At 42.6% G+C, this 12,500-nt stretch overlaps 1 protein-coding gene across 3 annotated transcripts in view; it reads right to left on the minus strand.

The window, feature by feature from the left end:
• lrfn5a (leucine rich repeat and fibronectin type III domain containing 5a) overlaps positions 1-12,500 on the minus strand; it is a 101,286-nt gene that overhangs the window by 88,096 nt on the left and 690 nt on the right. For 2 of the 3 annotated variants that reach the window (XM_017724836.2, XM_017724834.2), the window contains exon 1: positions 12,379-12,500. This exon is cut by the window's right edge. The gene's annotated coding sequence lies outside the window, so the exon portion shown is untranslated. Of the gene's footprint in view, positions 1-10,544; positions 11,106-12,378 lie in introns of those variants that run through there. The other variant, XM_017724835.2, reaches the window with a different exon arrangement.

Here is a 12,500-nt window from a genome sequence, read left to right on the forward strand (position 1 = left end):
TGATGATGATGCTACAGCTCAAAGACATTTTACAGAGTTAAGCTTCCAGCTTTGTGTAGGCAGTTTGGGGAAGAGCCTTTCCTGTTCCAGCAGGACTGAGGCCCTGAGCACAAAGCAGCTCCATAAAGGCATGGAGTGACCAGCTTGGTGTGGAGGAACTCCACTGGCCTGCACAGAGCCCTGACCTCCACCCCACTGAACACCTGTGGGATGAGTTAGAACGGAGACTGTGACCCAGACCCTCTCGTCCAACATCGACTGTCTGACCTCACAGATGCTCTTTAGACTGAATGGACACAGATTCCCACAGACACTCTCCAACATCTGGTAGAAAGCTTCCCAGAAGAGTGGAGGCTGTTATTGCAACAAAGAAGGGACCGACTCCATACTAATGCCCATGGTTTTGAAATAGGGTGCTCTCAAGCTCATATAGGTGTGACGGTCAGGTGTCCACATACTTTAGGCCACATTGTGTATAAGGTAGCAGATTTATTCGAAAATGTATCTTCAAAGCCCCAGTGTACTCTCTCTCTCTCTGTAAGCGCACTCTCCCTGTCTAAGCCTCAGGCCTCCTCCCAGCCGCATTACGCAGTGTGTTGCAGTGTTGTTCTGAAAGATAAGTAGACGTTTCCATTAGCAGACGCTGGCTGGGCTTTAATGCGTAAGTTTAGCACTTAAGAGAATATATCAGCCTGGCGATGAGGCATTGTCCCGTTTTACAGCAGCTGCGGATTTCTTTTACGGCTCAACAATATCCTGCTTACTTCAGTAATATTTGCTTACCGCAGGGCAAGCCAGGCCAGCTTTACAGAGAGAGAGAGACAGAGAGAGAGAGAGAGATGGTAGGAAAGGAGAAAAGTAGACAGAGTAAGACGGAGTACCCATAATACACTGCCATGGCATGGAATACCTATAATGGACTATATAGAAAGCTTTGTGGAATACATAGTATCCTGAGTGGAGTGAGCATCTAAGCGTTGGCCGTATCATCAGGAGATCGTCATTTCAATCCCTGATGATGCTTCAGCCGTCTGTAGCCGGAAGTCCAAGAGATCACTATTGGCCTCACTTTCCCAGGGTGGGCGCGATGCTCCCCCCACCTCTCAGCGCAGTGCTAGCCAGCGCAGGCGTCTGTAGACTGATATAGCAGAACTGGCAATTAGTGTTCTCCTCCAAGCGTGTTCAGCTGTCCAGTGATGTTGTGTTAGTGGCAGTTCAAAAAGACGCGGTGGTGCTTCACACGACTCTGAGGAAGACTGTGTTTGCCTTCACCTTCCTAGCGCTGCTGGGAAGTCCTAACTAGTGGGTAATTGGATGTGACTAAATGTGGCGGGGGTGGACTCCATGGTCCTGCCTAGGAACAGCAACACAATACAAACTTCATGTACAAAAAGAAACGAACTCATAAAATCAGGCTAAAAGCGTAAGAAATGCTCCTTATTGTACAATAACAAATGATTAAATCAGATTAATAAGCTGTAATGAACTATATCTCCAGCCTTAAGCCTGATGTCTCATGTCATTAGGAACAGTGAGTTATGACACAGCTCATAATCAGCGTCCTCTTATAGACTCACATGCTGAGTCCTGCTCTACTATATGAGCTTACAGCCCATATCCTACATATCCAATGATGATGTTTTGTGAGCTTATTCATTTTTATATGACTATTTTAAAACTCTATTAAACTGGCTGTTTCTGACCGTTACAACTGACAGTGCAACTCACTGGATCATTCCAATAGCCAGAAGGTTAAGAAGTTAGTATTTTACATATGTCACATTGTTCCTGCTCTATAAAAACATCTGCAGTTTCTGATGTTTCATATTTAGTGATTTGCAGTGTTTGCTCTGCATTATTAGCCAGATGGTCAGTTCAGGATCTCCAATTCATCCCAAAGGTATTGGATGGAGCTCCATCACTTCCACTGCTCCACAGCCCAATGCTGGGGGTCTTTATACTCCTCTATAAGCATCAGGCATCTTCAGTACAGGGAAGCAAGGCCATTTTAATTTGCCCCTCATTCTTGTCTATAGAGACAGGTGGCTGGGTTCAGTTTTTCTCAACTGTATGTAAAAAAGAAGCAAGCAGCCAATTAGATTAGTCAAAATGTGCAGTGGTGCATTATGTCAAAACTATCAAATGAGACATAAAACTACCAAAACATACCAAAAGCTACCAAAACACACCATCAAACCATAATTAGGATCAAACTATGGAAAGAATTTTCAAATCTTACCTTGCATAACCAAATTGCACCAAGAACTACCAAACCACACCAAGAATAACCAAACCATACAGAACTACCAAACTATACAGAGACAAACCGTACAAAGAAAATATATTACCAAACCATACCAATAATCACCAAACCACACCAAGAATAACCAAACCATACAGAGCTACCAAACTACACTAAAGGCAGTAAAACCATAAAATGAAAATATTCTACCAAATTGTATAAAGAACTACCAAACCACACCAAGAATAACCAAACCATACCAAGCATAACCAATCCATACAAACAACTATACAAAGAGCCATCAAACTGTACCAAGAACCATCAAACCACACCTATCATAACTATCATAACCAAACTGTACCAAGGATAACCAAACCATATAAACAGCTACCAGAATGTACCAAGAACTACCAAGCCATACCAAGGATAACCAAACCATACAAACAACTACCAAACTGTACCAAGCCATACCAAGGATAACCAAACCATATAAACAACTACCAAACTGTACCAAGAACTACCAAACCATACAAAGGAGAACCAAACCATATAAACAGCTACCAAAATGTACCAAGAAATACCAAGCCATACCAAGGATAACCAAACCATATAAACAGCTACCAAAATGTACCAAGAACTACCAAGCAATACCAAGGAGAACCAAACTAAACCAAGGATAACCAAACCAATACATTTAACAACTACCAAACTGTACCAAGATCTACCAAACCATACCAGGGAGAACCATACAAAGAAAATATACTACCAAACTGTACCAATAATTAAACCATACAAAGTACTAACAAACTATACAAAGAGTCACCAAACTGTACCAAGAACTACCAAACCATACCAAGGAGAACCAAACCATATCAAGAACTACCAAACAATACCAAAGAGAGCCAAACTGTACAAAGATCTACAAAACCATACCAATTGAGCTGGACAATGGAATTCTGCACACAACCTTACAAGCCTACGGCAGAAATGAAATTAAAGTTTTATGCTGGTTTCCAAAGTTGCGTGAAAGGTTTATGATGTAAAGCCGGCCTCATAGGAATGTACACATGCCCTAGGTAAGTGTGAGAGCGTGTGAGAGGGATTAAGGCCATGCTGCACGTCCATAATCTGATCAGATGAATTCATCCTTCCATCCTCCCACTCAGACTCAGACTCACTCTAACACAGCAGAGTGCACTCGTCTCTTCAGCACAAACACAGATATTCATTCCATTTCCACCCAGTAAATACCGCACAAATATTTGCAGTCAGATCAAAAGGATTGACGTTTCTGATAAAGCAGCCCTAATCATCTCAGGAAGGCTGGCAAATGCTGAAAGCTTTGTTTTCGTTTTCAAAGAGCGGCTCCAAAGTAGTGAGGACGAACGGAGAGTTATTATCTCAGCCAGAGTTCGTGTTAATGCTCATTTCCAAAAATGACTTTAACTATCTCAGATAAATGGAAGGTTTACTATCTCAGCGCGATGGGAGTAGATCTTAATGCTCATTTCTGACTGACTCTAAACTGCATAAATGGGTGAAGATTTACTATTTCAATGTGATTGAGGATCAATGTTTATCTGAATTAAGGGTGGCCTGAATGTGGGAATTGTGAACTGATGCCGATATTCAATTTTAAGCAGTTATAAAACACAAGACATTGGGACTAAACCTACCTGCATTAGCTTTGCAGAAAAATATAAGCTGCCCGGACAAAAAACTAGTCACCTTGCATGTTTAAAGTGGTAGTAACTTCAGGCTCCTGCATAGGCCGTTGCACGAGAATGATCAGGCTATAAATATCTGCAGGGTGTGTGACGGGATTCATAGATTGAGAAAAGGTGGTACAGTTCATGCCTCATTCGATGTGTGGAAAATGGGTCGCAGAGAAGGTCTTAATGATTGGCAAAATGGAGTGATTATATTTGGGGAGCTAAAGGCCACAGCATGAATTATCAGGTGTATCGAAGCAAATGGTCATACAGGTTGACCAGCAGTGGCCAAAATCCCAGTCTACAGGAAATTCCCCTCAGAATTGCGGCTAAAAGATGAAACTGATGGACAGGGACCACCAGCATCTTTCACGGCTTGTGAATAAAAATCACTTCCTTTCCAGGTAAGAACTGCTTCTAGAAGTCAACACAGGTCCTTCACATGTTAAGTTAAGTTAAGTTAAGTTAAGTTAAGTTAAGTTAAGTTAAGTTAAGTTAAGTTAAGTTAAGTTAAGTGATACTTTTTAATCCCACAACCAGGGAAATTCCACCTCCGCATTTAACCCATCCGTGAAGTGAAACACCACATACACACTAGTGAACACACACACTAGGGGGCAGTGAGCACACTTGCCCGGAGCGGTGGGCAGCCCAATCCACTGCGCCCAGGGAGCAATTGGGGGATTCAGGAGAGCTCACATATCTGGACTGGCCTGCAAAATCCCCAGATTTTGATCATCTTGAAAATCTGTGGGATGACCAGTAACAACGAGTAAGATGCCAGAGAAGACACCCATGAAATCTGGCTGAACTGCACAATTCTTTGATGTAAGAGTGGCTGAACATTGATGTCGCCTACATCCAGAAACGTGTCCAGTCCAGGCCAAATCAAATCACAGCTGTTATTCCTGCCTGTGGAGGTATTACATGCTATTAGGTAGGTTTCAGTCACAGGTGACTCATTTTTTGTCCGGTGAGCTTAATATGTGCCTGCAGAGGGTTACAAATGCAGTAAAATGAATTTGAAATTGTAGCACAGTAACCCAGCTTCTCTCTTCTGGTGTTTCTTCTGGGGTTCTCTTCTCACAAATGTTTGATTTGATAAGTGATTCTCTACAAATAACGAAACAAATCCAACATCATTGTGCATCCTAGTTAGGATAATGTACTATTTCAGCATGAATAAAGTTGATCAGGATGTCCATCATGTTATTTTTTTACAGCATCTCTCAATCAGATCAGATTTGTAGATGAGAACTGCCACAATCCCACATTAACTTGACGTATTGATACTGAAACTCAGTAATGATGACAAAACTGATGTTTTCCCTTCAAAACTCCCGAGCTAAAAAAATTCTTTTCAGCAGAAGCACTTCGCTTAAAATCTAAAAGAACCATGTTCAAACTGCTCAAACAGACACGCTGCTACCCTTTGGGGAAAATTATATAAAGTGGCTTATAGAAAAGATTTTTTATTCTGCCAAACTGTTTCACAAAAAGAAGACGAAAAGCTAAAAATCACAGCTATGAATGTTGGTGTCATCCTAAATGAATAGAAATCATGCAAGGCTAAGCTGTATTAACACAAACAGTCATGGGAACCAGATAATTAAGTCCTATCCACGACTTAGGAAGGCGTGGGAATGAGATAATGGCTTATTAAGCTGTGATCAAGGCTTAATTACCTCATTGTCACACCTTACTAAGTCGTGGCTCCGCATTAGGATCTTGTTCCCAAAATGAGGTAATTAAGTCATGGCCACAACTTAATAAAATGCGGGAACAAGATCCTAATGCATGGCCATGACTTAGTAAGACATGGTAATGAGATCCTAGTGCATGGCCATGACCACGTAAGGTGTGGGAATGAGATAATGGCTTATTAAGCTGTGATCAAGGCTTAATTACCTCATTGTCACACCTTACTATGTCGTGGCTACGCATTAGGATCTCGTTCCTACAATGAGGTAATTAAGTCATGGCCACAACTTAATAAAATGCGGGAACAAGATCCTAATGCATGGCCTTGACTTATTAAGACATGATAATGAGATCCTAGTGCATGGCCATGACCAAGTAAGGTGTGGGAATGAGATAATTAAGTCATGGCCACAACTTACTAAGGCGTGAGAATGAGATAATTACATCATGGCCAAAAGAGTGAAGGGTTAACGGTGAACAGTGAAGAGTAAAGAGTGAAGGGTTAACAGTGAACAGTGAAGAGTGAAGAGTTAACAGTGAACAGTGAAGAGTTAACAGTGAACAGTAAAGAGTGAAGGGTTAATGGTGAACAGTGAAGAGTAAAGAGTGAAGGGTTAATGGTGAACAGTGAAGAGTAAAGAGTGAAGGTTTAACAGTGAACAGTGAAGAGTGAAGAGTTAACAGTGAACAGTGAAGAGTAAAGAGTGAAGTTAACAGTGAAGAGTAAAGAGTGAAGGGTTAATGGTGAACAGTGAAGAGTAAAGAGTGAAGGTTTAACAGTGAACAGTGAAGAGTGAAGAGTTAACAGTGAACAGTGAAGAGTAAAGAGTGAAGTTAACAGTGAAGAGTAAAGAGTGAAGGGTTAATGGTGAACAGTGAAGAGTAAAGAGTGAAGGGTTAATGGTGAACAGTGAAGAGTAAAGAGTGAAGAGTTAACAGTGAACAGTTAAGAGTAAAGAGTGAAGAGTTAACGGTGAACAGTGAAGAGTAAAGAGTGAAGGGTTAATGGTGAACAGTGAAGAGTAAAGAGTGAAGAGTTAACAGTGAACAGTTAAGAGTAAAGAGCAAAGAGTGAAAGGCAAACAATGAAGAGTGAATAGTGAAGGGTAAACAGTGAATGTCAAACATTGAGGAGTAAGCATTGAAGAGTGAACAGTGAAGAGTAAAGAGTGAAGAGTTAACAGTGACCAGTGACCAGTGAAGAGTAAAAAAGTGAAAGGCAAACAATGAAGAGTGAATAGTGAAGAGTAAATACTGAACAGTGAAGAGTAAATAGTAAATGTCAAACATTGAGGAGTAAGCATTGAAGAGTGAACAGTGAAGAGTAAAGAGTGAACAGTGAAGAGTAAAGAGTGAATGCCAAACAATGAGGAGTAAGCATTGAAGAGTGAGCTGTTAAAAGTAGAGTTAATTGTGACAAAGAAGAGCAAAACACCGGAGAGTAAAAAGTGTAAAGAGTGAACGGTGAATAATGAAAATGAGTGAACAGTGAATTAAGAACAATAAACAACTGTATTGAACACTAATCAATGAAGAGTGAGCAGTAAATAGTGAACACTATCATGTCAGCGTCACTGCTGTGCTGAAAATGCTCCATCACCAAAATAATATCTGGTTTATGATGTTCACCTTTACGTTGCTGAATGGAGTAGAAGGGAAGGTGCTGATAAATACTGCAGCAAAGGCCAAATAGAACGACTTCATTCTTGTCTTTATTTCAGTTGTCCTCAAACCATCCCTCAGGGACCCCCAGGTGGTCCAGATTTTTACTTTAACCAAACTTGCAACACAGGGGACAAAATGTGGGCTGTCCCTGAGGACAGTTATGGGAAACACTGCTTTATTTAACTGAAGGAAATTTTGGCACATCCATCCTATTACACGCGGTATCTATGGTACACAGTCATTTGGTAAAAGAATAAATGTAATCTGGGTGTCGTCAGCATAACTGTGATGGATAATCTTATTGTTTTGCAGGATTTAGTCTAACTGGAGCATGTAGAGTTCAAATAAGGGGGCCCAAGAACTGAGCCTTGGGGAACCCCGCAAGTCATGATTGTTCAATCAGATGCATAGCTTCCAAATCGCTGCCCCTGCCTTCTAAATATGATTTGAGGGCCATTCCAGAGTCATACACAATTTTCAGTCAGTCTAAGAGTGTTTATGGTCTACATTGCCAAAGGCAGCACTAAGTTCCAGCAGTGGTCAGTCTTATCAGTGTCAGTAAGTCAATAAACATGCTTGGTCCATAATCTGCGTTGCTTCTGAACGGTATAACTTATAGTCTGTATACATGTTAATAACATCAATGCCTCTTACTCTGCAGGGTGTTGCATATCCACAAACGTCCCATCATCATTCTTATTTTAAGCCACACCCACTTGTGGTCTGTAATTTAAAGGAAGGTGTCAAAAAAGCCTCAAGAATCACTTTCAAAATCAAAGTATCAGAATTGGTATCAAACAGTCTAGTAGAGGTTGCTTCACAAGTCAACATGGTTTAAGACGAGTGTGTGATGCAGTTAGCATCAGCAAGCTTCCCTTGATAGATAGCTACAATAGCTTCGTAGCTCCACTGGAAAGCTGAAGAGTGGGTTAAGTGGAGGAATGTAGATTTTTTTTTTTTGCTGAGCAATCGCTTTAATCTTTAATGCAGGTTATTCCTGCAACTATACCTGTCCTTCTCAGGACAAAAGAGCAGTCGGAGAGATAGAGAGAGAGAGAGAGAGAGAGAGAGAGAGAGAGAGAGAGAGAGAGGGACATACATGTCTAATTACATTACAACCTCATTGGCCTTTGTACACAGCATCTATTTCTATTCACAGCTGTCACTTTTCCACTGCTTAAACCAGCGGGGTGGCGAGATCAAAACAAGCCACTGCTGCCTCGCTGACAGCTCATTATCACACACAAACACCCCCTGAAGGCTCTCCCACTCAAACCTCTGACATTTTACCTCCCCGTCTCCCCCTGTCCCTCCGACTCTCCAAAGAACCCACCGTTTAAAACGTTCAGGCCAGCGCAGCGACCTCATCCTGTCTCTCTATTGTGATTTTGTGTGGCTTCACAATCTGCTTGTTTTGACTGGAATCGTTTCAACTTGTTTTTTTTCCCTGCCAAATACTCTGAAAGCTCGGCTGCAGCTTTTTTCCCTCCACAGCGCCGATGCCCTGTCCCCTTTCATACTCAAAAATAGCTTTCCAAACGATTCAGGTGCATCTGCAGAAAAAGAAACAAAAAAAACAAACAAAAAAAAAACTGCAGGATACTTGTGCTCATCCAAACATGTAGGAGGACATCAGCTCACAGGGCCCAAAAACAAAGTTATGGTGAAGTAAAAACACAAAGTGTAAATATAAACACGCAGTCCAAATACAAAGCTGTTTTGCATGTCAATCAAAAGCCAAAAACAACACGTTGATTGATGCTGTTTGCCTACTTCTTACACCACTGCTGGCATTTATTTGATTAATACACCTCAGTTATATTTTAATATCTCAGCAGAGGCTTCACAGGCACCAAATGCAGAACGCAAGAAAAGAAACGTCCCAACACAACAAGCTTTTCACCAAGCTTGCTGAATAGTACTATACACCACGTTTAGGCAGATAGATAGATAGATAGATAGATAGATAGATAGATAGATAGATAGATAGATAGATAGATAGATAGATAGATAGATAGATAGATCTTATTGTCTTTTCTGTATTGAACTCTGTTATTGTTGTTTTGTGCTGTCCATGGTGCTGAATTGAACAGCAAATAGCAAACAGTGACTTTTAAAGAGTGAAGACTGTGAAAAATAAATAAATGTATAATAATAATGAAAAATGTATAATAAAAAGCGAACAGTGAATGGTAAGCAGTGAATATTGTGCAGATAGGATTAGAAACAGTAAAGGCTGAACAGTGATAAGAGAATAGTGAACACTGAGTATTGAACAGTGAATAGCAGAGTGAATAGTGAACAGTAAAGAGTAAACAGAGAATGGTGAACAGTGAAAGAATGAACAGTGAGCGGTGAACAGTGAATAGTGAACAGTGAAGAATAAACAGTGAATAGTGAACAGTAAAGAGTAAACAGAATGGTGAACAGTGAAAGAATGAATAGTGAACAGTGAAGAATGAACAGTGAGTGGTGAACAGTGAATAGTGAACAATGAAGAATGAACAGTGAGTGGTGAACAGTGAATAGTGAACAGTAAAGAGTAAACAGAGAATGGTGAACAGTGAAAGAATGAACAGTGAGTGGTGAACCGTGAATAGTGAACAGTGAAGAATGAAGAGTGAGTGGTTAACAGTGAATAGTGAACAGTGAAGAATGAACAGTGAGCGGTGAACAGTGAATAGTGAACGGTGAAGAATGAACAGTGGTGAACAGAAAACAGTGGTGAACAGTAAAGAGTAAATGCTAAACAGTTAACAGTGAAAACTGAGGACAGTGAATTATGATCAGTTAACAGCAAACTGTGAACAGTGCGCAGCAAACTGTTATCGGTGAAGAGTAAACAGTGAATGGTGAACAGTGAAGAAGTAAGAGTGAGTGGTGAACAGTGAAGAGTAAATGCTACACAGTTAACAGTGAAAACTAAGGATGGAGTGAATTATGAACAGTGAACAGCAAACTGTGAACAGTGTGCAGCAAACCGTTATAGTGAACAGTGAAGAGTGCACAGTGTGCTGCTATCATCTCGCTGTCTCCAGGCAGAAACAGAGCTCTATCACTGCTCCACAAACCACAGCTTAGCTCAGCCTGGACACCAAGTGTGCATGTGTGTGTGTGTGTGTGTGTGTGTGTGTGTGTGTGTGTGCTGCTCACGCACACTGCTGGTGATCGGAAGCACCATAACACACAAAGGACAAGACAAAACAAAGCAGGCAGACACTTACATGGTCCGCCATCCACAGACTCAGTGTCAACACACGCACATCAGCTTACACCATCTCAGCACTACGCCGGGCTTCTTGGACGCTGTTGTGCAAATCCAATACCGTCCACCAAATCTGTCCAAAGTCCTTCGGTGTGAGCAAATGAGCTGGAGCCTTCTTTCACATTCTATTCGTCTCTATTGCAGCTTCATAAATAATCCACCACTTCTTCTACCTCTCCTTTTTCTTCACTGATCGATGCTGCCTCAATAATAACCCCAGCAAGCTGCGTCTGTCATTTCGAGATGAGCTTCATTTTCTCCTGAAGTGCTTCTGCTCGCTGCCAGTGGGTGTGGTGATCTCACCCGATAACGTGCTTCTATATTTTACCACCTACGGCACATGATTCACACGGCCAGCGTGATCAGCGCGATCATTCAGGGTGTTAATCTTGCCCGGAGTGATTAAACAAGCCCTCGGGCACCACGTACAGCCGGAGAGCTTCCGTAACACCACACGGGTCACGTCTGAGGAGCATGTGGACGTCACTTAGACCCAACCTAGGTGGTCTGAGCTGTTTAAGAGTGCTCCAAAATGTGCGCTACACCCTAATGGTCTTGCCTGCACTGCAAAGCTGTGGGCTTCCACGCAGCTCTTGGCTGGTGGAGCCCAGTGGAGCTGCGGAAAATTGAATTATAGCACCACCAGGCAGCTGAAGAGGAGATGCACCTCGGTTTAATATGCAATTTTATTTCCCCCGTATAAATCCTGCTAAACACGAGCAAAGAAAATGAGAGTGAGCCAGTAAATTGATGCTAATGTCTAATTAGGTTGTCATTCGCTGCTAATGCCAGTCATTAAAGGCTTCCGGTGAAATATCATCTCTGAGAGAGGACCACAGTGGGTGAGGTGTGAGGGGGGGAAAGTGCATTATTAGCGATTTTTCATGTTAGTGGTGCAATGAGATCAACCACATCACAGATGAACTGCTTCCACTAGGACGTCAGAAAGCAGGCTGGGTGGATGGACTGGAAAAAGAAAGGACGAAAGGAGGGGGGGTGGGGGGGGTTGTGTGTGTGGGGGGGGGGGTGGCTTATATTATTATGTTATGTCCAAAGTTTTCCCATTGGTGAAATCCACCGGTGCGTAAAACTGAGTAGTGAAACAGCTTAATTAGAGGGACAGTGGTGGACATGCATGGGGGAGAAGCCCAGTAACGCAGCCGTTTGGAGAGAGACCACTCACTAGATCTCACTGTGACCCTGTCGCTCGCGCGCAACCCCGAAATATCACTCCTTAAAGCCAATTTTCGCCCAATCCGACCTCCGCTTGCGTTGGCACTCGCGCTAAACGGGGTGAGGACGGAGGCTAGATGACTAAACCTGCTTGCTGTATCATAATCTGGACCTTTGCCCAGGTCCACGACTCGCACGCGCGCGCATATCATGACAGCGTCGCGAAGCTGAGATAAGATCGCCGTTGCCATTTGGACGCAGGAAGAGCAGATGCCCATTTCAGACGTCCAGGGTGAGGCAATGAAACAAGAGAAGACCACCCCCCCCCACACACACACACCCACCCACCCCAAACACAGGCACTCGAACAGCATAGGGATCTATACGTTTAACCTCGGCTACGCGACACTGCCTGGATTTTTGCCTTTTCTCCCGAACGCACGTCATTCCTTCCGCTGGTACAGACGCACATACCTGAGCTGGAAGCTTCAAGTCCCGTTCAAGACGCTCTCAAACCTCGAGTCGACCAAAATCTGCCTAGAGCTTCCAGCACAGATCCGCCTCTGTGCGCTGAGCAAAGCAAAGGAAGCCAGAATTTAGTCCAGAAAGGAAAAGTTTACCTCGATGAAGGAATGGCAGCCTCCGATGAGGGGGGGAGTTAGGGGGTCTGAATCTCCTCACATGTCGTTTTCTCCCATCCTGCTGCTTTTCTCTGCCCCATCTGATGCAGGGCTAGACGGTG

Source organism: Pygocentrus nattereri, chromosome 10 (assembly GCF_015220715.1).
Source record: "Pygocentrus nattereri isolate fPygNat1 chromosome 10, fPygNat1.pri, whole genome shotgun sequence".
NCBI classification, from domain to species: Eukaryota; Metazoa; Chordata; class Actinopteri; order Characiformes; family Serrasalmidae; genus Pygocentrus; species Pygocentrus nattereri.